The sequence below is a fragment of the Drosophila santomea genome, chromosome 2R (assembly GCF_016746245.2).
Source record: "Drosophila santomea strain STO CAGO 1482 chromosome 2R, Prin_Dsan_1.1, whole genome shotgun sequence".
In the NCBI taxonomy this organism is placed as follows: Eukaryota; Metazoa; Arthropoda; class Insecta; order Diptera; family Drosophilidae; genus Drosophila; species Drosophila santomea.
Window position 1 is genome coordinate 6,227,333 of NC_053017.2, and position 23,902 is coordinate 6,251,234.

Below are 23,902 nucleotides of genomic sequence, written 5' to 3' on the forward strand. Positions count from 1 at the left end.
AGTGGCCTCATAAAGCTTGAGCTTAAGCATGTCGCAAAGAAAGGGTTTCCTGCTATTCCCGAATATTTGGGAAAAAATTCGCGCTTGAAAATGCGTATATGTGTGACTTTTGTGGATGCAAAATAAAAAGGAACTTCACAATGGCGAGCGTGACTTAAAATATAGAAATAACTTACAGCATAGCTCAAGTCAAACAATGCGCGACATTTTCTCTGAGAATTCAGAAAGGATCAACGCCCCCTTCGCGTTAAGTATAAGTGGGCGTTCCAACGCAGTCTTGCCCAGAGTTTTGAATTTGAGCAGCTAGAAACCCCGAGTCTCGCTGTGAATTTTCTCGCTCTTTATTTGTGAGTGTCAGCCCCAAAATTTTAGTCTTTGCCATCCTTGTTGGTGGAGTTTATATGTCTGTGTGGATCCGTGTTACTATTAATATCCCTTGCTCGTTGAGTAAAATGGTTTTGCTCGTTTAAGAGGTAGAAGAGTTTCAGCCCTATAAAGTATATATTCTTGATCAGGATCAGGAACCATGAAAGCTTTGAACCGATCAAAACTCCCATTTCCACTAGCTAAGTAACGGGTATCTAATAGTCGAGATGCTCGACTATTATGCTTTCTCTTGTTTTATTTAGGGTTGAAGTGTAATGCATTTTGTTCTTTTTACAAACCTTGAAAACGCCGTTCTTCCCTTGAGTAAACTGACGGTGAACTTAATATTAGGAGTACTTGACTTGACGGATTGAAAGTCAGTTCTGAAAGAAAAGAGCCGAAACAGTGTTTTAATTTTAGAATTCTAAAACTCACATATTCTAATTTTTTATTTTATTTATTTAACTATTATTTGACTATTTAACTATTTGCTATTGCTTAAAAAGCTGACCAACTCGGCGTGCAATTTATTTTGGATAATTTTTGTTGTATTTGGTCACAGTGGCTTTCGGCTGTGAAGCTGCATATTTGCATGATATTAATTTGCATAATTATGTTGGCCATAAAGAAATGCTGGCTAACAATTATAAAGGCCACAGACAAACACACTGGCAGCAAAAAAAACTAAACCGAGGGCAGTTGCCAAACACACACTGTCATAACTAATATAGAGTTATTTATCCCCGGGGACCGATTTATATTACTTTCCTGTTAGCCATGAAGTCCTCGTCTTTTCTAGAGGAGGTTAGTGCTACAAGGTCCTTGCTGCTCCACATTACCCGTCCTGCTTCGTAAATTTATCAGTGTCAAAAAATAATAGCGCGCCCGGTTTCGCTTTTAATAATTTCCCCTGCCGAGTCGAGCATTTGGAGCGGAAATTGCCGCTGCTCGAGTTTTGGGGCCGGGTCGTTTGGGGCCTTGAAAACAATGGTCAGATGCAGAGCTGCACTCAGGACATACGCCCCTAAATTATTTCAACTTCGAATGCTCCTGGAAGATATTCGCTGGGGGAAAACAAAAGTCGCCCCGAATCACAATCGCATCTGTTTGTTAGTGTCAGACTGAAATGTTCATTAAATTGATGTAATTTCACTTTAATCCTGAATTTTCTTGCCTGATTTGAATTGCATTTATTTGTTTGTTTTACTTGCCATATTGGCAGCTCTTGACATTTCGTGGCTCTTCTGCGTACCCTGATTAATATTATTTGCTAATGGGAAGGGTTAATGGCTTTCCATCAATATAATTGCATTTGATATAATTAAGATAAACATGCACTGAATTCTGTATTTTTATTAATTAATGAAGTCAAGTAAACTTCACTTTAGTACATAGGTGAGCTATATAAATATAGCTGCAGCTATGTTATCGTAGTTACCTTTTATCGTTATCCCTTTCTGGCCATTTATAAAGATTTCATAATGCAATTTCTCCTTTTTTCATCTGTCCGCACATTTAGCAGGCGAAACTTTAGACATAAATTCAAGACCTTACTCCCATAAATATTGCCCACTTATGCAGCACCAAGAAGCTCTTGTTATTTTCTCTGGGGCTTTTGTCGGGCTGAGCTATTGACTAAATACTTTGTCAAACTCATAAATTTAACATAAATATTTAAAAAATGCCAAAAACCAGATGAACAAAAATGTGGCAGGGCAAAATTGAGTTGAAAAGTTTTTCCGATGGGCGCAGCCATATGTATTAGCCCGAAACTTTATTGGCTTGTTTTTTTTGAAGCTCATAAAAGCAAGACGGACAGCAACTTAGGCAGCTTCTTTCTTATTCATGGGTATGGCTCGTCAAAGCCTACTTAATGCCCAATATTGGCCAAGGCTTAAACAGTTTTGACCATTTCATGAGCTCAACTTTGTTGGGCAAAAGTTTCCTTTTTCTTATTTTTTTCGAATCCATGTTGATATTGAATAGCGGCGGGCTGCAGGAAATTAGAGCATTAATATTCAGCGTCGGACGCGACTTCAATGGTGAAGCAACTAGAGATGTGTGAAGACACACTGGGAAAAAATTGTTTATATAAATAATAATTCAATCTCGAATTCTTTATCTTCACTTTGACTGCTAGTCTAGTGTTTTACTATGCCTTATGACGTATTTCTGCGATTTGTCCTACTGATTGTTGTTAAAAAATTAACCGAATTTGCGAGATAAATATTCCTTTATTTAATCACAAAGTTTTCTAGCTCTGTAGCTGGGATAAGTGGAGGATATTCTGGCAGAGGTGTTGTTTGGCTCCATTATCACAAACACACACAGTTCCGTGTAGCATTAGACTTTAATAAGTCAATAAGTTTGCTTTCAGGTATCCCGAACATGGCTCGGGACATTCTTATCCTTATCCCCCAACATTGGTGAGTGCATTAATATTTATGCTTATACCACTCAGGACTTGTTCTTCTCTGGCCATGCGTGCGTTATAAATAAAATTAAATGTATCAGTTAAGTTGAATTTTTGGGTCCGTATCCGAAAAGGAGTTCGGAGTCGATAATTCCACTTGGTTTTGGGGATAATGAGGTTGAGGTGGGGTGGGTCGCTTGGTGGGTCCTACTTCGCTTAATGATGCAGTCGTTAGCGCCAAGACTCTGCTTCAAGGGTTCTAGCTCCTTTAACGAAAATCTCCGTGGATGAGAAGTAATGTCTTATGACCGTAGCTGTAATTAGGTTTTGGCATAACTAAGTGGAGTGCTGCATGCCATTGGTGATTGTGAGAGGGATTTATTATTCCGAGGTCTTCTTAAAGGTGTAACCGGAAAATATCCCTTTTAGGACCTTTATGTGAAAAATACAGTTTAAGGAATGCCAACAGTTTTCAGAAAATGCCTTTGCTTTTTTAGGCACTTACACCTCTTACGTCATCTACTCATTTCATTTACTTTTCGCATTTCCCTTTAAGTTTTCACTACTTACACAAAAATATTTTTATTGTATAATGACTAAATTATTATTTATGAAGTAACAGTAGGTAACTTTCTAGTCTTACTTCCCAATTTACTGCTATTAACTATTTTCACTTTACTATTTTCACTTCCACTTCTGCACCCTCGATTATTGGTCTTCTTCGTGTTAACGCTTTTTCCCCACTTCCCTCCGATTTTCCTTTAGTTTTTCCCGTGTTTTCGTGCAGGCACCTTATCTATCCGATGCTGTGTGCTGGCGGTATTAAATAACATCTTTATCATACATTTTTGCGTTACATGCACGCGACTGAAATAAAAATAATGATCAAGGAAAGTGCGGAAAACTGAGGGGCGAAATCGGGGGAAAATGATAGCTTTATACTACGAACGCGAAATAAGAACAACAAAAATAATATTACCTACAACCTCAACTGTTCGAAGAATTAACTCACATGCTTGGCATAATAAGCATAATAGCTTCAGCGTTGGCTTTTGTTTTTTGATGCCGCATGTACCCTGTAAATTAAACATATAGAGCATGTGGGAATTCAGAAAGCTTTGGAAGCTTTAATACATTAATATCCTATCATATGAAATTATACTACATTTAATTTTTAAAATATTTTACTGAAATCTTTCTGTAACTAACATATTTGAATAATTAAATATTATTTTGTAGGGTAGTACTAGGGTTGAGCTCATAGTATTTTTTCAGTTTTATGTTTTCCCTACTGTCGATGAGTATGTTGGTGCTTACTGTTGGTGGATCTCCCTGCCTGCCTTCCTGCCTTCGTGTGTATGGTTAACATGGTCTCTTTCCCGGCATACCACCAAACAGACAGCCTTGGGAGTAGTGGAAAACATGCAGGGAAATGACAGAAACTTGTCGCCTTTCGGCCTTGTTGAAGAAGCTATCGAAAGCAATGCTCAAACAACACAATTAGTGAAGAGAGTTTACAGGCGAGACTCCCAAAGAATCCCCGGGTCATCAGAAGCTCCTCTGCTAATTGAGCAGCTTGTACTGCACAATCGAATTAATTTATTCTGTCTGGAAAAACTTCAATCAATTCGACAGGCGGTTTCCTCCTACGAAATGATGACTTAATGCTGCAAACGCGTTCTGCTGAGCCAGAGTTGGGAAATTAATTTCCCAAGTGCATTATTTAGCGGGTGTGGTACGAGAAAATATCATCCAGTCCCAGCAGCGCATAAATCGACGTAATGGCAAATTGTAGCTGGCGGAAAGAAAAAAGGTGGAAGCTTCACATAATGCCGCTCTGATGAAAAATGAAAGCCAGCCGGGAATGTCAGAATTTCCACGGACTCCAGCGTTAGCCGAATTTTCGCCTTTTGAGTTTTATGGCTACCAAATATCAAATCTTTGAAAATCTGGTGGAGCTTTAGCTGGATTTTGCGACATAAATGGAAGACCAAATGAAGTTTCATCGATTCGTGTTCGAATTAAACTTAATATATTATTATTGTTGTTTTTCACAGCAGTGATGGAAGTTAATAGAGTGCCATTATTGATGTTAGAAGCCAGTATCCGTCGATCTCAGGAACTGTGAAAGCTAAAAAGTTGAGACTAAGCATGAAGATTCCAGCGCAAGTTCATTTCCAAATGACACGCCCACTCTAACGGCCAAACTCCTACATTTGTATATTATTTTTATACCAATTTCGATCGATGTGCCACAAAAATGTAGAAACTTGACGTATGCCCTTCCACTAGCGGATAGTCGGGGAACTCGCCTAGAGCGTTTTCCCTTGGTTTTTCTTGTTCCCTCCAGAATTCAACCATCTATCATATTCGTCCCATCCAAGAATGCGTTGAAAAAAACCGGGCATAACTTTAACGCTCATTTATCCGGCGGCTTTAAAAAAGGTTCTCTGACAGCCTCCTTTGGTTACCCGCCCTTCGGGTTTCCTGTCTGACTGTCTATCTGTCGCATTGTTGGCCTTTTTCTCGACTTTCCCCGACTGACTGAGTATGGCAGCCATTTTCGAACACACAAACTGCAGAGTGGAATGAGATGGAGAGTGTCAGGCAGAAAAAGAGATACAGGCTCCACTTACTCGGCTCTTGGCAGGCTCATAAAATTTTATGATTTCGATCAACTCGAGTGCGGAAATTATTAAGAGTCGAATCTGTTTCAGCATCCTGCCACGCTGCCATCCCTTTCTGCTGCGTTGTTCTTGTCTCTCTCTCTCGCTTTTTGTGGGCGCTGCTCTACATTTTCATTTGCACATGTATGCACGAGTATGTCTTTTGGTAAATACAACCTGAGCCAAAATAATAGAGTTGAGAATCAAAGTAAATGTATTCTTTTTTCAGCAAAGCTTTCGATTGTTACTTGTTTTTCTAATTATTTAAATGATTTTAACTTCATATATTCTCATTTTATTTTAAGAGAACACTTTCAACTTGTAAATCTGCATATTAATATTTCTTACTATTTTCTTGCAAGCTCTTTCCAGTGGCTTGTGTTTGTGAATATATTATTTCATGTGGCAGTTGTTGGAGAGTAAGAGCTCGGGGCATATAGAAAACTGGGAGGGTGTCGTGCGATTTCGCGTAAAGTGCGCGGCACATAAACTTCATTGGCCATGCCCCGAGCCGGTTTTCCTGACGACCGAAGAGTGCCTGCCATTTTAATTTATATTGTAGCCATATAAACACACAACAACAACAAAAAAGCACACACTCAGTATGCATGCGTATTTATTCGGTTCCCCACGCACCTTTTCTACCGTCAGCATCTCCATTTTCCAGACTTTTACCTGGTAAAGTACGGTTTTATCAGCTTGGCAGTTGGGAATGAAAACCAGCCAACACGCAACAACTTTCTGCCAATTTCTTAGCGCCTTGCACAAATTTTATTAGATCGTGGAAAGTGTTTGGAGTCCAGAAAAGTTTGGGAACTTAGAATGTTGCCTAGAATGTTAAATTTTTTTATTAACGATACAAAAAACCAATTCATTAAAACATATCATAAACCAGCCACTTTAATTTGCTTTTCTCATTCCTAATGATTATCGCCTTTAAAACGCTATTAATAAATTGGCAGTCGCTTGGTACCAAAAAAACTGTTCTAGCCAAAACTCAACCAACAGCATAGGCAGCTTCCAAACAACAGCCCTTATATGCAGACTTCACCTTCATCTGCCTAATATTTTCAACCCTTATCCACGAAGCCCCACCCAAAAGAGCCCCGGTCACCAAACATTTAGTGAAATGACCGCAAAAGTTATTTTTAAAATCATTTTCGACCAAGCACACGCTCACATGGAGAAACTTTGGGGCCAAAGATAAGCCAAGAGCAGCTGTAAAAAGCACATAAACATGCGTGTCGAGCTGGGTCGCTTTTTTTGGGTCAGGTTTGTTCCGGGTCACTGCAGAGCAAGCTGCAGCCCCACACAAGTTAGGAACCCCCATTTCCCATTTCTCATTCCCCCATTTCCCCATTTCCACATTACACCTTCGTGTACTTTTCACTTTCCAGGCGTGTTGTTTTGTTGTTTCTGGCGCTACTTTGAAGCTACTTAAGCCGTTTTGAATTTTTTATGAGCCCTTCCCTTTGGTCATAATGCTTTTTCGTGTATATTGATATAAATGTTTGTACATGCACAGGTGTATGAGGGATAATGATCGAGAGGGATGTGGGGATGCCCCTCTTTAATAAGTCGGAGTTTAAAGCAAGAGCGGCTTAGAAAAAATGTATTTCGGTTACTAAGAGAAATCAATAAACCCAATGGTACAAAGTAAACAGACAATAGCACTTGTTTGGTTTTTGTAAAAAAATGGATTTCGTTTCCGTATTTTAAGCCAAGAGCTGTGTCCCGCTTAGTTATCACGTTGATAATTATTCCCTTTAAACGTATCGTCAGTTTTGCATTTACGTGGTTGTCGTTAAATTGCATAAATATTTTAATATTTTCTCCGTTATTTTCGAACTTTCCCCGTTTCATTTCGCGTTCGTTTTGAGTTATGTATTGTTTCGCACATTTGGCGCGTCGATTTATTTACGGCACCCATAAATTTTGCGGGTGTGGTGGCGGTGGTAATGTGTGGGTCCTGTACGCCGCACTCAGAATCCTGTGTCCTGTGGCAGGACCCTGTCACGTGTTGCATCACCCGCACAGCAGTTGGCATATTATTCATTTTTATTATATTTTGTCGCCTTAACGACCATAAATTGCATTAAAAATGCTGTCATTGAATATGCTTTTGCGTAATGGTCAGGTGGTGTAGCTACTGCGGAGCACGTATAAAAAGAAGCTCTATAACCGCCCACATTGAAGTAATTTATGGCCAAAAATTTAAATACAAAATCGTGTATATAGGGCAAAACCCCTTCAGCGTTGACAGCAGAAAAGATGCGAATTCATCCGTAAAATATTTAAAATTCATTTTACCCAGGAGCCGCCTTTTTTTATTTCCTTCGTCTCGATTTTTATGGTTTTCTGAATTGAAAAACTCACAAGAGCTAAGTCTAGAGCATCCCTATATGTCCACCAGACGTCGAAAATATTTTAAAAAGTGTTCCGAAGCCAAAAAGTTGGAGCAGCAAAAAAAAGCTGAAATCACCGAAAGTTGAGGCAAAAAATGTGTAACTTAACCCGCATCACGAATTTGTCACGATTTGTAGTCATCGTCCTCGGCTCATTCCATGTCCTTGCCAGCCATGAAAAATGACCGAATTCAACGTTGCGTATACTTAATGCCTGCCCTGGAACTCACACCCTTAACCTCCCATCAGCCCCGTGACAATTGTGTGGTTAGATTTTTTGTTTCCCCGTCTTAGCGCTTCAGAATTTCTGAACAGCAGCAGCGACTCCTTCACACATCGTTTGTCACATTGTTCGCTGCAGGATCTAAGATCCTTTTCCCATGGTGTTTGATGTTGTTCTTGAGCCATAGTTGTTGCCAAAGGCAATGCCATTACTATTTGCCATTGTCAGTGTTTTGTTTGTTGTCAAATATTTGTTGTGATTTTTCATCTCACTGTACGCGTAGTTTGCTTTTTGCACATTAGTGTGGGCGTGTCATGTGTAATCAATTTTCCTTTCTATGGCAGCAGGTGTCTAAAGGATCTGCCATTCAGAGCTTTCCTTTTCAGTTGTATATTCTACCTCAAAGAAATTGCACTTAAAGTTTATAAAATTTATGCACAGGAGCTTCCCACATATTTAGCATTGTGAAGGAACATTTTTCAAATTTAATTAGCAGACAAAACTTTAGACAACAGACAAAGCCCGGGTAAATTGAAAACGCGGAAATCAGTTTGCATATATTTCGTGGCGTACAATGCGTATGATTGACATTAAAACATTAATTATGCAAAGCGCAACGAAACTTTTTTGTTGAATTGTATTTGCTGTTAGACGAGTTTTCTACCCGCTAGTCCTCCATATTCCTTTCACCCATTTACATTTTCCTTAACATCGTTATACACTGTAAAATTAGGATTGGTAATAATATATTTGAAGGTTATGGACTTTTTTCTTAACGCAGTATATTCTTTTTTAAGGAACAGCTTGAAATTTTTCATTACATTTTCAAAAATTCTTAATATTTAAATATACAATTTTGGTATTAAATACAGTAACGCATTTCCTCGAGTGTCCATTACAATGGTGTCGAGTAACCCAGAAAACTTTGTGCAAGTTCTTTCTGCTCTTCCTCGTGGGCCACATGTCGTATGCGCAATGTCAGCATTTTACCCACCAAGGGGCGTCGTGAAACGAAGGAGGCGTGGCGCCGAAAGTCAAGTTTTTAATTGTTTTCGCGAATTGATTTAAAAAGCTTGTTGCTTTGCGGCAACTTGTTCGCCATGAACTTCATTAATATGTCAGAGTTTCTGTGGCCCAGAGACGGAAAAGCTCGTCGGTCTACTAAATGGCCTGGCTCCCTGTAATCAAAAACAACAGCAGGAGCATGGACCTTTCACGGAAAACCAAACTGCGACGGCATCTGATGAAAAGCCTGATTGACAGATGAGGATGATGAGGAGGATGAGGGGTCGGACCCATGCCCACCATGGCGGGGCATTAAGACAAACTCTTTGGCGGCTCACTTTGGCGTGCTTTATTTATGAGATGCCGCGGCGAAGGACCAAGGCAAAGCTGATTGCGGACTCGCCGTCTCCAGCGGCTTTCAATTAAATGCACAGATTTTTCAGCCTGCCTCGCCCCATTTCTGTTTTTAATTATGTACTTTTTGGGGCGGCACAACATGCACTGGGCGTGGCATTTAATTGTCGACACAAGAGCGAAATAATTTTCATATCAGCTTAAGTTGTTTGCTCCGCTGCCCGCTCAATCGAGCATCCTTACAAATGTAAGGCGGCGCGACGTGGAAACATGGTATCAACTGTTTAATTAAGGGCCAAGACGGTTCGGTATTGATGATTTCGTGGGGTGGTCCTGCGACCAGGTACTCTCAGGTGTTTATTAATGAATTTTAAATCCTTTGTAGTGCTGGGGAATTTATCTTCCGAGTTGCGCTTTACAAAAAGGGCTGTCAGTTGTGGTCTGCGCGGCAAGGAGTTGAGTTTTTTAAAGAAGATGTGGTTTTGTAGATACTTACTTACAAATGATGGAAATAACGTTAAAAATATTTATTGTATAAAATGGGATTAAAAAGCAAATATGGCAGAGCTGAAATGCAATGAATGCATACACATTTTTAAAACATATATTTCCATCTACATAAATTCGCTTTATTCTCGGCTCTGATCCAATTTCATCTTATTCTATCACAATAACTAACGCTGTAAATCCCAAACTTTTCAACCCCAATTAGCTGAGTTAAGTGTGGAAAGCCTCAGACCCTGGCACAATGACAGCTGACCTAAATATATTGAAATAAAGTTTCCTTGCCCTTATGTAGAAGCCCTACCAAACTGCCCAAAAGTTGGCTTGACCGAAAAATGAAAATTGTGTAGAGCATTTTGGGAGCATGAAATATTCATAAGTTGCAAATTAAACTTTCATAAGGTAAATGAAACAAGGGAAAGACATTTAACGTTCGCCATTCAAATTTTAATAAACTTAATTATGCAACAAGCCCAGACAGAAAAAGCGAAACTAAGTGAAAATACATTTTTCTCTGAACTTTTCTGATTTCAATTAAAAGAACGCGCAGCCAAAGTTGTTAATCATCCAATCAAAGTGTCAAAAGTTAATAATACGCCTGCTATGGATTTCGAGACAATGGCCACTTAAGCTGCCAAATGGAATAAAATGCATCTCAGGGGCCTCCCAAACTCATTCTCAATTTTGCAATAAATTTTATAGAAATTTTCACTCTTTGTGTTTGTTTCCGGTTTGGCACTTTTGTGCCATCCGAATGTCACACACTTTTGCTTAGAGTCGAGCAACTTTTGTTTACGAGTTCCATGTGCCTGTCACGCCCCTATATATTCCCTGTTCTTCCGCATTTTCCTCCCACAACACTTTGCATAAATTGTTGGCTGTCGTCCTTGGCAGCGAGAAATCAAAAATGAAACAAAAGCTGGAGAGAATGGAAAACCTCAGTCGTTGTTATTGCCGGAAAATTTTTATTTATCTTCTAATTATGTAAATGACAGAGGCGAAAGGAAGAGAAGAGCAATGTGTGTCTACTACCAGACTCAGCATTTTGTTTTGCATATTTGCGTACCCCTCAAAAATAAATCTAGCTTATTTGTTCTATGTAAAAATATATTTCTGGTCTGACGTTTTACAGAAAAAATAAATAAATATAAAATTAAATGTAAATTTAAACATTTAAAGTGTATTTCTTTTCTTTAATAAAAAGCAATAGTATAAAAAAGGAATGATAAAGCCCCTCAAATTAAACAGAGGAGGTTTCTTTGAAACTAAGGTCCTTTTTTGATTTTCGGTAATCTTTTGTACCCTGTTTGGCTTCTGTTTTGCTTGACCGAAAAGAAAAAAATAAAATTTTTATGCCCAAGCACAAATGTGGCTTTCCTCCAATTAACCAAATTTTCGTTCCTCCCACCAATTGTTCGGGTCATGCATATGCATTAGGAAATTAATTAGGGACAAGTCGCAGATCCTGATTAGCCATGCTGGTCATGGCTTTTGTCAATCCAAACATTAACTGCCAACAGCCAAAGGAAAAGTCATTCAAATGGAATTTGAAATGCAAATGGAAAGAAACAAATTGGAACAACAAAGTCATTGGGGAAATCCAGTTCAGGAATTTCGTTCAATATGTTAGAATGCCAGCCGCTGGCCAATATTTTGTCAGCTTTATTTTTACATTTTTTTTTTGGCTCGATTTTTCTTTAAATTAGGAAGAAAAATCCCATTCTGAAGGTTTTCTTCCTTTGTGACATGTCGTGTTTATGGGGCTTTGCTGCTTCTTCATTTCGATTTCAGTTTAGGTTTGTACTCTTTTGGGTCCAGCTTTTCATTTCATTTTATATAAGATATTTATTTGCTGCTTAGTTGCCTTTCTGGCTTTCCTTTTCCAAATTGACAAATAAATAGCCTCCCGGCTCGTTTTTCTTTCTTTTTCAGGAAAAGTCTGTTGTTGGTGCACTAAGCTGAGCTGAGGGTTTCGCTTTGTCTGAGCACTTTTCCAGAGTTTCGGTTTTTGGAAAATTAATTGTGCATAATAGGCGGAAAAGCAAAAGGGAAGAACCGATGTACAGAAGTCTAAAAGTTTTTTCTGTAGAGGACTTCACTATATTGTGGTTATTTTGCAAAAACTTACGTATTTTATACAGTTAATACTTTTCCTTATTGTAAGAGCTATTGAATAATGCATCAACACAATAATTAGCAATCTCTTGAATTGAAAAAGGCTTTATTTAGAACGAATGGAAGGCAAGTGAAATCAAATTGCTACAGCAAAAGTGCTCAGAATTCTTTAGGCAATATTTCATACATTTAAGTTTCGACTGCGCAATCTTACACTCGCTTTATCATTTGCTGGCAGGCCTCTTGTTAAAATTGCAATAGTTCCTCCCCTCGAATTCACGCTGTGCTCCAAATAATTATCGCTTAATGATGTGCAATGGCAGCAGAAACCAAGTAGGGAGCTCAGTATAAATTTTCCGTTTTTTGGCACGCTGAATGGTGAATCTCGGTTCAACGAACCCAGTTGAGAACTTTCATGCTTTTATATGTTTATTTATTGCAACGGGAAATTGAAAATGTTTCGCACATAAATTAAATTGCTCAAGTTGGCCTGCAGGAATTCATCAGCCAGTGAGCGTAATTGAAATCTGATTTATGTATGTTATTTAAATCGGAATGGAGGTCCTTGGAAAAAACTCAATTAGAGCGCTAATTAATTTATTTGCTCAACAAGCCGTGTTTGGCCGCAAACTCATTAACTTGTCACATGTAATCAGAGCCCAGTTTGCCTAGATCCTTCTTATCCTTTTCCCAAAACGGGAATGGGGGAACGCAAACTGCGAACTGAAAAACTAAAATTGAAACTAACTGACCAGCGACGGGCAAGGACATGGGTTCCAGACACGGACATGGACATGGACACTGAGCAAACTTTGCAACGTTGCAGGCGCCCAACTTTTAAGTGAGTGACTTATTTTTTGCTCCCATCTTTGCACCCCCTGCATTTTAGGGTGAGCCCGAGATGAGAAACTTTTAAATCGATGCCCGGCTAAAGTGGCTTCGTCATCGCACAGTTCCCATCGCCTAGTTGCCACTGACGGCCCAAACACAAGGCTTTAACTTAATTCAGCTGGCCAATGCAGGCGGTCAAGCGAGGGCGGGTTGAGGACATCGGCCGCGGATGGTCACGCAATCAAAAATTATAAACTAAGCCACAATTGAAAGTATAAAGAACACTATTGGGTCAAATCTGTACTTTATTGTAACTATCCAATATATGTTAGTGTCTATGATATTATCATATTGTATTTTCGCAACTCCTCAACCGAATCTCTCTATTGGCATTGCAAATTCCCTCCAATTTGCCAGCATAATTAAAAACCTACAAGTTTTTAGTGGCACTGTTTAAGTACTGTAGTGATTCCCTAAAGTCGCCTGGCAACTGACACGAGTAAGCGGTGGCTTTGATGGCTGGGCAGGCGAGGGGCTGCGCGGGAGTATGGGATGGAAAAGATTGCCTTGTCATCGGCATCGAGTTCATCATCATCAATGGAACGGAGCAGGGAGCTTCAGTGCCGGCATCGCATGACCACTAAATTTAACCCCGTCCAGGGATAATTTTGTCAAAATGCAACGTTCGATATTGGTGGGCACGCAGAAGGAGAGCGGATGCGGTAAGGTGGGTGTCTCCTGTATGTGTCTATGTCAGTGTGTGCTGCATATTGATGGCGTGATTTGCATTTGAATATGCGGCCAGCATGGCGACGTATTTTCCTTCTTTCTCTCAGCTTTTCCCACCCATCCAACGCCCACCACCTTTTGTTGTTATTTTTGTTGTCTGTGCATATTGCGCTTCGCAATTTTCACACGTTGATAAACTTGTTTCAACGTTGAACATTCGTTGGTGCAGGAAAATGCAAAAGTGCACAGCGAAAAACGAGGCTGTATAATTGACCCCTCTATAACACCGCTTTTTACACAGCGAAGCTATCATAAATGTATTTCGGGTTTTGCAGCTTCATGATATTCACCTACATTTGACTCTGTTTACACAGTGATTAAAACTTAGCGTTATGTGGCTTTTTAACCTTTAATATTTATTACCTCACTGTAATTAAAAAAATTAATTTTTTAAAAACCAAAGATGGCTGAATCTCACTGAAAAAAAAGTTAATCGAAAGTACGACGTGTTGATTTCTAAACATAAACCTTTATCCATTCTCTTATGTATCTAGATCAATTAAAAAAGTAGCAACTAAAATAAAAAAAAACAAGAGAAAACGCTATAGTCGATTTCCCCGACTATCTGATACCCGTTACTCAGCTAGTGGAAGAGAGAAGGAGAGTCTTAAACGCAGTTTTTGGCGGTTTGTAGGCGTTATAGTGGGCGTGGCAGAAAGTTTTTTGGTAAATCGATATAAAATTACAAGACTAATACAAAAATGAAAAAATTTCAAAACATTTTTCAAAAGTGTGGGCGTGGCAGTTTTGGGCGGTTTGTGGGCGTTAGAGTGGGCGTGGCAACATGAATCGTCAAACTTGCGCTGCTTCTATGTCCCTGGAGTCTGTATGCTTAATCTCAACTCTCTAGCTTTTGTAGTTCCTGAGATCTCGACGTTCATACGGACGGACAGACGGACGGACAGACGGAGAGACGGACAACAAAATCTGCAACTCTGCAACACAGAAGTCCCGGTTTATCTGAGTGCACCTGCAACAAATGAGCGAGCTGTTGTTGCACCTGCTCTCGGCCTTTTCGCTTATTGCTGCCTGCTGGTGTGGCCCACCGATGGCGTGCACACTGCAATCAGGGTCCTGCATTCGGCATCCTGTGCACCCATCCTGCCTCCTGCTCCAAAATTTGTTTTTTATCAAATGCGTTTAATTGGCAAAGAAGAAGGGGTGCCATAGGTGGGCGTGGGGCGATAACGAGACCGAGTCCGTTGTTACGCAGCCAAGAATTGTTGCATATTTTGGGGGCTTTGCTGAATGGCTGAATGGATGCCTGTGTCCTGGATATATCGCCTAATTGCATTGCTTTGTTGTTTATGAGCATTATGTCCGAGATTGCTTATTGCCCTCACTCTCTCTCTCCAACTGTCTCTTACGTTGCCACTTAAATGCGAACTTTTCCGTGACGGCCGTTGATTAGAAATTGCCAAATTGGAAAACGCCGATCGAAAGCGGTTATTGCCGAACATCGCTTATCCGACTAACAGGTTCTAGTTGGTTGGATACAATTTGTAGGGTTCTTGTGATTTTGGTACTGCTATATACTCGCGATTTTCATTAGAAGTTTTTTAATTCTTAATAAGTACCTTATCTTCGAATGTTTTATCAAACATTAAAGTAATGAATTTATATGTATTGAAATAAAGGCCTATAGCGCCGCGCAGTTTCATTTTTTCATTTTATTTTAATGTGCTCGTAATTACTCCAGTTCCTTAAAACTCTTAGTAGGGGAAGCCAGACTCTCCTGCCCCAAAAATTCACCTCTCACTTAACACAGCAACTTGGCCATTAAGTCATTGCGATTCATCAGTTGCCAATCGCCAACCGCAATGCTTCCTCAAAGGCTCCTTTTCATCGGAGCCACATGCTGAGAGCCTTTATTGTCCTCTTTCCGCGGTGGAACAAGGACGATTCTTCAGATCCGGGGGACCTTCGTTTCACTTCTCCTCTCGCATCCTGTGTCTTCGACCCCACAGGTGAGGTGCCCAATAAACAGCATAATGACTACCGCTGACCGCAGGCCATATAATCGAGCGGGGGTCAAAGGTCGTCAGCGGTGTAGCGAAGGACTTATTGCCAGCTGGGTGCCATAACTCATGACAAAGAAATTACGGAGCGCGAGCAATAAAAAAGTTTCGGCCGGGTGACTGAGGCGCCATTATCATTGGGCATATTAAAACTTTTGATGTTGCTCAAATTATTTCGGGAAATTGATGCCCAAGGATTAACTTTGCCCAGGGACAGGAGACCGGCGAAAAAGTTAAAGAAATATAATAAAGGACATGGCGGCGGTTGCCACATCAAACAGGAGACCGCTGGACCCCAGAGGACTTCATCCGCAACACCTCTGTACGAGTATACGTGATGTTTCAGATGACGGTGGTCATCACGGGTAAGATGATGAAGATGATGAGGATAAGGGTGGCGGCATGATGATGAATTCCTTTGCCTTTGCCATTGCCTTTCCCGCCTTTTGCGGTTTGTGCGGTTTGGGCGATAAATTCAGCGATACCAACACTTTTTGCGTTCACTTTCATGTCGGTCAGTCTCCCACATAGTTTTCTACTCCCCAGACTGACACTCGACTACTCATCAGCTGCGAGCAATTCGCGCAACTTTTCCAACCAAAAAAATGTTCGGCCAACCGAGGAAAACTCAAACTCAGGAAAACAGAAGGTGTGATGCGGACGATGATGAGGACGAAGCTTGAATGCACTTTCATTTTAATGCTGGACTGTTTTATGATATTTTAACAGTTCCAACTTCTAAATAACTTCTGAAAACTTTACAAAAAGTTCGCAACAAATGCATACTCGTTGATAATTTGATTTATCATTATAATTGGCCAAGTACGGAGAAACGTGATCTGCTTTTCCACGAACCACATGCTCTTCAAAGGTGCCCGACCACTGAAAGGGTATGCAAAGAGCATCAGTGCGGGGAGATCCGCAAAAGGCCGAGAGTCATTCACATTACAAAGAAGTTTTCATTTCCCAAAGCGGCCGCAGGACATTATTTCTTGGACTGCCACAGAGTGTGCCTCTTTTTTGCGCCTCCTCCTTTTTAGGCAACCTTGTATGCCTGTCATTCTGCCGCCATGAATATGTCTCCATCTTCTCCCTGTGTGTTTGGCATTCTTCTTTTTTCTTTGTGTGCATTTTGCCTTCTGCCTTCTGCCGTTGAGTTCATTTTTCGTTTCACTCCCTTTTGCAGACCTTAAACGATTTTTGTTGCAGTTGTCACAAGTTGGAGATAAACTTGTGATAAAACTTATGACAGCTTTCCCCCCCTCTTTCCTCCCCACACAATATGCAATTATTCATTTTGCCGAACTAATGACGCAATTAGTTGGGGCAACTGTACTCGCAGACAAATGGAAGCGATTACAGGTGAATATGAATGAAGTGCTGCCAACTTGATCCGCGAGTTCAGGGAGAAATAAATTACACAATCCTGTGATAATAAGACTCGTTTCAGATGTCCTGCCGGGGGAAGGGCAAATTAAGCGGGTGGAAATGTGCATAAAGCGAAAGCGCCCTGTTGGATCATATTATTTGTAAAATTAAAGTAGTGCACTGTAGTGGTAAAATATGTTTGGCTATAAGCAGAATCATTATTTCGAGGCATATTTGTGGTAACCATAATGAACCGTTTACTTAGGAGCTTTCAGGTATTTGTTTTATTTTCGGAACAGATGGAAATAAAATTTAAGGTTAGATTTCTCTTTTATGTATACTGAAAGTCAGAAGAACATTTATACTTAAGACTGGGGAAACATTTTCGTTTTAAAGAGTCTGATTATTTCTGAATTCCTCCATTCATGAAAACAATATGCTTTATTTTGTTGCCACCTCTGGTCGATTATCCCTAAACAATTACCAAATCCCATTGTGATAAATCCGTATACTCTTTTTACTGTGTTTTATAGGAGGTCTGTCATTGTAAATCTGCCGGGCTATCATATTCATTCGCTTATTCGTTGGCTCATTCGTTCTGGTCGCTTGTCCATTTTTTATGTATTCTCCCTCGAACAATTCTTCCGGTGCCCGCTATTTTCTTTTTTTTTTTCTCAGCTTGCCGATCTACTTTTATAGCTCGCTGCCACGCCCACAGTGGCCACTTGTGACTTTTGGCCCCTTTTTCGTCCTTTGTTTGGGATTCCCTTGGTTACGAGGTGCTAAATCAAGTTAACGTTTAAGTGGCCGTTTAGTGCCTACGCCTGGACCTGCGTCTGTATCTGTATCTGTATCTGTATCCTTACTGGCAACAGTATTCTTATTCCCCTCTGTGTTCGTATCTGTATCCTTGTTTGATCCCGAACTCCTTCCCCGATTGCTACTTCGGATTGTTATTACACCGCCTTTTTGCCATAAAGAGTTTTCTTTTAGCGTCTCGCCTTTCGGCGCTTTTTATTGACTGTAAAGTTTATATTTTTTAATATTTTCTTTATGCCTTCCTTCTACTGCGCTTGTAATTGTTTTTTAAACAAAGTTTATAACTTTTGTTGTTCTTATTGTTGATTTCCATGGTTGTTGCTGCTGTTTTGTTTTCCGGTTTTTTTTTTTTTCGCCCCGTTGATGTTTTGTGAGCATTTTAATTTGCTTGTCTGCATTTTAATGGCAGTTGTTATGCAATTTTTGCCGGTAGAAGGGACTCCAAAGGGCTGCAATGCAATTCCCTCCCCATTTTTCTCCTTTTGCAATATCCCTTGTTTCCTCCTTTGGGCAAAGGCAAACAACAAATTAAAAAGATGTTTACTGATGATGATGACGGGGCTGCTACTGTCATTAAAGTTGGACCATGAATGTCTAACGCATAAAGAGATTCAAATGGCGGTACGCAAATAAAGTGGCGTCATGAAAAGATTCTGAGCTACATCAGATAGGCTTCATTTGAAACGGGCAGTTATTTTGTACGGTCTATTAGAGGGTGTGTTCATGAATATAGGCAGGGGTTATTTGAAGGTTAGGTAAATATGAAAATTGGTTGGGTTTTCTTCTAAAAACAATTTTCAAAATGCCTAAGAGTAATCCTCATTTGCGATTTCTCTTAAACAGAGCTGTACTTCATTTTAGGTACTCGAAACGTTTAAATTTTGATGTTCAGCAGATTTCCACATTCTTGTACATCACCAGTGAAAGTGCCTTCCCCACTGCCATCCAAGGTCATACACACACAGATCACCCAAAAACTATGGAAAATGGGTGGGTGGGCACAAGGCCTTCAGCCATTTGCAATTTTCAATTTCCATAGCAGAGCGTTCCTACATCTCAATTGCATTTATGTAATCAGCAAACACCGCAGTAGTGCACTGGTTGAAAAAGGGAGGAAGTATTAAATGAAATTAGGTATTACAAATGTTAAGTGTTTCCAAGCAATCAATTCAATTCATAGGTGCTTGTTTAACCAGTTTCTTATGCTGAAATTTAAATTTTTAGCCCATGATAGTATGCACATACATATAAGGCACATTTTTTCTCAGTGTGCACACACATATCAAGGCGAAATTCCTCGTTTGCTTGCATTATTGATGTTCCCTCCGCCAGTTGTTTTTGCCACTCCCTGTGTGCGTGTGTGCGTTTTTTCTGCTGTTTTGTTTGTTGAGTTGAATGAACATATTTTGCCTTGACATACATTGCATTGTTAGCAAACAAGAGTGTCAGGACCCAGCTGGCCACGCCCCCGAAATCCTTCACCGCCTCTGCCGCCCACTTGAAAGTGCAGCCACAGAATTTCTCGAGCTGCTCGACATGCTCGCCTTGGTGTTGGCGAGTGTGCACACTTTTTGTTCATACAACACGCAGCTTGTACAAGAAAGCCAACAGCGGCGGCATCAACAACACTAGCAACAGCAACATCAGCAGCAGCAGCAGCAGCAAAAGCAACAATAATGACGTTTTGACTGACAGACAGCAAGAGTAACAAGTACACAAGCCCATAAGACAGTTGGACAGCGGTTGTGGAGCAAGTCTGGGGAAATGGAGAAAAGAGAGCGACTCGCACTGGGAAAGGACAAAAAAGTTTGTTGCTAACAATAGCAGCAGAAACACTTACAGCAGCAACGCTAACTGGAACAAGCAAAAGCCCAGCGCTGTTCACGAACTTGTTGTCCATGTTGCATGTTTGCTTAGGCTGTTGCTGCCGTGTGGTTGCCGTGCGGAGAAAGTTGCTGCTGCTGGGCTTCCGATGTACTGCTCTTGTGGCAGCTCCTAAACGGAAGTTGGTTGCTGCTAAATTTGTGGGCTGTAGCTGCTGCAGCACTGTTGTTGCTGCTGAATATCTGTTTTACGGATGTTGCTGCAGGGTGCTGCAGCTGTTATTGTTGCTACAAATGTTGCTGATTTGCTGCCAACTTGATAACGTGTTGTTGCCCCTGCTGCTGATGATTAGTTCTAGTGCAGAAGGTTTTTGGTGCTGCATTTCCACACTACTTTTTCTACTTCCCTGTTGATAGTTTGTTGCTGCGACTGCTTCAAGGCTTATGAGGTGTTTGCCGCTGGTAATGTGTAGCCATTAGTTTCCCCATTGAAAGCTGGACTTAGATCACTGCTGTTTCTTCTTATTGGTTCTTACTGTTTGTTTTGGAGTAGAACTGTTGATGTTTCTGTATTAAGTATGTTGTTCTGAATGGAAGCTAGGCTGACAAGCTCCCAGATAAAGCTAACTAACAAGTAGATCTAACTATTAAAACGATTACGTGGGTGGTGCAATGTTTGATTTTATAAACAGTATACACCTTAAATCTTTAAATTATAAGAAAGAACATATCATTCTTGAAAAATCCATATTGAACGGAAACCACAATTTCTAGACCAACAAGCTTTGTCAGCCAACATGTATTTCAATTTTATAATAAAAAAGTATACAAAGGTTTTCTTGCCAATCAAATATATTTTTTGTGCACACAAACATGAAAGTTTAAAAAATAAATACTGTTTTCTGCTGGTTTCCACATCAATACACATGTCATTTTTGGTTTGGCCATAGGAGAAGGAGGACTAAAAAAAATTTCTTCGGTTGCATTTACTTGAGTTTTATGACTATTTTATGGCTCGTTTCACAACACCTTTTATTTTAATCCCCAAAAAATTGTTCCTTGCTAATTGATGCATCAATAAAATGCACAAAAATCCAAAGTGCTCCTCGTTTGATTTCCCACACAATTGTGTGCATTTCAGCACGATATATGGCAAATATGTTACGGTCAATTGACGAAAGCAATCAATTCTATGGGGTTCTTAATGGGACAAAGGCTCGTGCTGAAAAAAGGACAATCAGAGAATGGGAATACGGAGAATGCCACTGAGGTTGACTGACAGCTGCACTCATTGAGGCAATTTGCTTAAGTTACAAATTGAAATATTTGCATTTTATCTTAGAAATGCAAATGCCCTTTCTGCGAGATTTTCCGAAACTCCTACATGCGCCCCGCCTCCTGAGGCAAGAGTATCAGGGCAAACAATGCCAAACAAATTGGCTATTCAAATCCGCAGACGCCATGCGAGCAGGGGGAGGCTGTCTAAGAAAGGCCAGGAGTTTCGTTGGGGTTACAATTTATGCATTTGGCCCCCGGAACGTTGAATGCATTTTGCAATTTTCATGGCCCGCCCGGACTTTTTTCTACTCGTTTTGCTGCAACCGCATCTAGCTCCTGCTTCGCCAGCAACAAAAAAGCCATTAAGATTACTTTCTATGGGCCAGATTTGAGGCAGGTCCGGGTGCTCTGGGTGGTAGAGAAATGACGAGCCTCATGCAAACGACAGACGCAGCCGAGTCAGTCGAGATTTCGCCCCCAGTCCTCTTGTAAATACGCATGCAGCCAGGAAAAAGACCAAGAGCTCCTGGCTCCAGAAGGTGTACAGTGAGAGAAAACTGTTGAAAGAGGTTCTTCAATAATACGGGCCAAAGTATAACAAGCTTAATACTACTTGCTTAAAACTTTATATTTGAAAGTACTTATATAAACAGAAGCCGTTACAAAAATGTTTAAAGATAACTTTCCTTCTTTCGAAGCAACTTTTTCTTAAAGTGGTTAGATGGCATTGTGCTGCAGCATGGCATACACAAAGGCCTTGGCAAGTTGCTTCAATACTGGCAAGCCTTTCCACCATAAAGTAAACGATTGATGAGGTTAGAAGACTGAACAACACTTCAACACAATGCCACGCCCACACTACATAGGGAGCTGCTTGCCCACTTTGTTGGTTCATTTAACTGCAATGGCAGCAAATTTTTTACTCACAAATTGTTCTACGAGCTATGCAAACTACTTGAAAGGAAGAGATACTGATACCGTCATACCAATGGAGTCGAGAGGATATGGAAAGGGATGCCAGATAACCGGTTACCAGATAGCTGGATTGACGTAATTAGGAACAGTGTGTTATGTGATAAGTCTTGTGCAAAATTTCCTACTACAAAGCAAGCTCAAGAGGAAGATTGTTATAAGTTACTTCTATCTGTTATTAGATTTATCATTCATTCATAGTTTTTGAAAATGTATTGAAGAGATACACTCTTATTTTATTTTTGAGCTTTATTTTATTTTAAGCTTACCACTTTCCTTTCCAACCGCAATTTTCGCATTTGCAATCATCCCCTGGTGATATTTTGGTTGTGTAATTCTTAGAAATTTTCTCTAATGGCTTTCTTTGGTTGGCCACAAAGGAAACAAAAGACCAAATGCGAAAGCCACAAAAAGAGAGAAAATTTCAATTCAAAAGTAAATTGTCTTTTATTTCAAGCTCATTAGCTTTTAATGCAATTTTATGCGGCCCAATGCCTCGAAATTTTTGCCACGTGCCGGGGAAATCTAAAAATTGTGGCGGAGAAACAAAAACAGAGGTGGAAAAGCGGAGGCATCCGCACATCGTTTGCATTTTCATTTTGCACATACATACATATGTGTATGTGTTGTGGTTTTGCACCATATGTTTTGTGGATTTACAAAATTGACTTTTGTCGTCATGAATTAATTTTTATTTTGCGCTCTCCCCTTGTCTCTCGCATTTTCTGCGGCTCATCTTGTTCTTGGAATGCTTGCGCCCTCAACATTTTATGTAAATTTTCTAAAATATTTATGGAAACGTAGCAGATTGTGACTGGCGACGGCCTCAAAAATGACGACAGACAAGTAAATACATTTACATAAGCACACATGAGAGTAGCCGTCTCCTTCTGCGAGCCTGTGGCCTTCTCTTTCCATCGGAAAGTGTCATTTGTGGGCCCACAGACAGTCGGATACATCAGCATACATTTTAAATAAATGCTTCAAGACGCCACCGAAAGAGAATATTAAATGCTGTTTTTTGCTACATTCCTCATTGCCCGTTGCCTTATATTGTATTCCTACAGAATCTTGGCACTCGCTCTCTTTCGGGAACAGTTGAAAGGTTAAACCAATTTAAGCAGTGGAACCTGTACCAGGAACAAGAGTTCACTCCACTCGCTGGAGTCCTTTTGTTGCTGTCGATGACGTTTGCATTTTCCTTTCAAGAGTTGCCTGTTATCTTTTATCTTTTTTTTGGTTGCGGAAAGCCTGGCTAGAACTCAAATATATAAATGAATATTTTGCACATTTGAATAAAAAGAGGAGCTGGAGAGTCTGACTATCACTTTATTTTATCGCTGATGTTGCACTTTTCCTTTGTACAAAGCGAGAGGTGGATGAAAAAGCGTAGCAAAGCTGGGGAAAAGAGCATATGTAAATGTATTTGCCAAGTGGCAAGGCGACAGTTTTATTGAGCTTATCTTGGCTTTCGCATTGTTGAAGAGCTCGCGCCATCAAAACGAATGACTGACTGTCAATTGCTGAAAGCTTGTATAAAAGCTACAAAAATAAATACAACTATATTGTGGAAAAATATATAGAAAACAGAAAAGATCCTAAAGAATAGGACTTATCTTTAATAGTACACCCGAAGTCAAATATGATTTTAATATTTTAATTGAATTTTTTTGTTTTGTTTGTTTAATTTTTCTAATTTAAGACACAGGTCTTTTAACATTTCGTTTCAACATTTGCCGAAAAAAATAAAATAGATGAACTAACTACCCTCTTGTGCAGGGACTTAAGCCTTAACTTTTTGTCTCTGCAATTTTAAAAGCGAGGTGCACTTATTTCGCAACTCGCCATTGTTCCCTGTTATTCTGCGCTTATTTCTATGTATTATTCCAACTGTCCTCTCCCTCATTCTTTCTTTGAGAAGTCTTGACTTCGAAAGAAGATCCATTGTCGTGG

The 23,902-nt window shown here is 40.0% G+C and overlaps 1 protein-coding gene across 1 annotated transcript in view; it reads right to left on the bottom strand.

The window, feature by feature from the left end:
• LOC120444666 overlaps positions 1-23,902 on the bottom strand; it is a 118,158-nt gene that overhangs the window by 55,910 nt on the left and 38,346 nt on the right. Inside the window, exon 4 of the mRNA XM_039624512.1 lies at positions 666-749. The gene's annotated coding sequence lies outside the window, so the exon portion shown is untranslated. The remainder of the gene's footprint in view (positions 1-665; positions 750-23,902) is intronic.